The sequence below is a fragment of the Palaemon carinicauda genome, chromosome 5 (assembly GCF_036898095.1).
Source record: "Palaemon carinicauda isolate YSFRI2023 chromosome 5, ASM3689809v2, whole genome shotgun sequence".
NCBI classification, from domain to species: domain Eukaryota; kingdom Metazoa; phylum Arthropoda; class Malacostraca; order Decapoda; family Palaemonidae; genus Palaemon; species Palaemon carinicauda.
The window spans coordinates 97,868,757-97,871,226 of NC_090729.1; the positions used below are offsets into that span (position 1 = coordinate 97,868,757).

At 31.9% G+C, this 2,470-nt stretch overlaps 1 non-coding gene across 1 annotated transcript; it reads left to right on the forward strand.

Moving 5' to 3' along the window:
- Positions 1–1,547: 1,547 nt before the first annotated feature.
- Positions 1,548–1,619, forward strand: TRNAP-CGG (transfer RNA proline (anticodon CGG)). The gene has a single exon. It is a non-coding gene; the product is annotated as a tRNA-Pro (tRNA).
- Positions 1,620–2,470: the final 851 nt, after the last annotated feature.

The following is a 2,470-nucleotide window of genomic DNA, read 5'->3' on the forward strand; positions in this document are numbered from 1 at the left end:
GAAACCTTTAGGTTAATTCTCTGGGAATATCTACTGTAGTCATACATACCCTTAGAAAGCTACTGAAGGAACCTTCCATCAGGACGACATGGCTATCTCACCCAAAAATAGATTTTTCGCTTCGCTCAAAATCCGTTATATATATATATATATATATATATATATATATATATATATATATATATATATATATATATATATATATATATATATATATATATATATATATATATATATATATATATATATATATATATATATATATATATATAGAGGCCTATATGTACACACACACAAACATATAATATATATATATATATATATATATATATATATATATATATATATATATATATATATATATATATATATATATATATATATATATATATATATATATATATATTATTTATGAAATGTTCCGCTTTTATAGAAAAAAAATCTGGTTACATTACTTTTACATCTGGTCCTAAATTCCCACTGCTTTCTCTCCGTAATGCCAATAGCCATACACAATTATTTCCTACTACAGGTTTAAGACCTAGGTGGATTTCATTCATGGGCCTCAAGCTACAGCACTTGAGATTTTTTACTCCCCCCAAGTTTCTATATACATAAATTGCACCAATTCTGAGGGAGGGAGCAGTTTTGGGTTTGACTTGGCTAATTCTCAAACCCGAACCAATGGCGGTAATTTTTCAGGTCTTTTATCTCCCTTTTTTAAAATTAGTATAATGTTAAAAAAAAATTCCAAGCTGTTGACATAGAGCTTTCTTGCACACATTTTGTTTTAAATTCACCGAGTTTTGCAAGTATGAAATTTCCTGAATCTATTACTAAATCAATTGGAAGGCTATCTTCTCCAGCTGCTTTAGTGCCTTTAAATGCTTTTTGTTCTGTTACGTTTGTGTGTGTGTGTGTGTGTGTGTGTGTGCGTGCGTGTGTGTGTATTAAAGGTTAAAGTCCGATTATTATGATTTTACCTGATACAGAGCCATTTCATTCTAATTATATTGGTGCGTGTAATATAAATATCTTTTCAGGGCGAGGTTGTTTGGCCGTTATTCAAGTGTTTGCGAGGAAGGGCGATCTCTTATTATAGGCGATGTTGTATCATTAAGCTATTAAACTGAAAAGTAAATATAAACAAATTGCATTTCAGGTGCATTGCACCATATTTTGTCTGCCGTTTGAGATGGCCACGGGCTTGGTAGGCTATAATTTATATTGAGAAGCCTGAGTTATTGATGATTCTGGTGCAGCATGGAAGAAGTTCAGGCTGCATCGGAAGATTATTGAACAGTGATTGGCTTCCCTAAATCTCCAGAGGCTGGAAGAGTAAAACTAAATTTTAGTGTTTCTTTTCCTTATCTTCGGAAATAAAACAGATAAGCGAGAGAAAAGCAAAACGCTTGAAATTCCCAACATGGGAAACTATAAACAAATTTCAAAAATTGTTACAAAACGAAAGTAAATGAAAACCTATGAAATTGATAACACCCGTTGTACCACCATTAAGTAAGCAAAAATTTCCCGTTCTCTCAGATGGCCTGTTGGTCTAGGGGTATGATTCTCGCTTCGGGTGCGAGAGGTCCCGGGTTCAACTCCCGGACAGGCCCGGTTTTTGCACTATTTTATTATTAGTGTTGACGGATTAGTTTTAACGTTGTCGTATTTTATGCTTACCGGATAGAAAGCATGATAGTTCTATAAATACATTTTCGAACAAAACGTAGATAAGTCGCTTAGAGGAGAAAATTTCACAGTAAATTTCGAAATTGTAATTCTAAATCTATATATACAAAAAGTGGAAATAAATTGAATGACACTAAATGATACTGGTTATGTCATTCTGCGTCCAAAAGAAAGTAAGAGAAGTCTTGTGTCAAGCTCCCGATATGATCTGTCATATTTCACAAAAATAATATCGTTTCTATGGCTTTGAGCATAAAAAAAAAAAAAAATATTCTATTGAAATACGATTCTAGATAGAGCATCAGAATAGAATAAGAATAACGCTATTCCCATTATATCGGCGTCTTTTAATAGGAAACAACATTCCAGACATTTTTTTTTGTTAATACACAAGAAATGTCATCCGATCAGGTAAAAAAAAAAGCGAAGGGTAAACTTTGCAAGTAACAATAAACTATTATCGTTTCCAGAGGCCGTGTAATAGTGTTTTTTTTTTTTTTTTTTTTTTTTTTTTTTTTTTTTTTTTTTTTTTTTTTTTTTTTTTTTTTTAAATAACTCCTAAAATAACTGATGGATTTCCATGATATCAAAGCAGGGAGCGCTTCATACAATGGCCCAATTTTTGGAAATACTGTGCATTGCCAATTACGTTTCATTAACTTTTTTTACTTAAGTAAAATGAGGCTAAAGCCAGTCTTAGCCACCCACACATTCGCAAAAGTGATGACGTCCCTCAGTGACGTTGTTATAACGTTTCTTCCCCTGTACCTCCCAT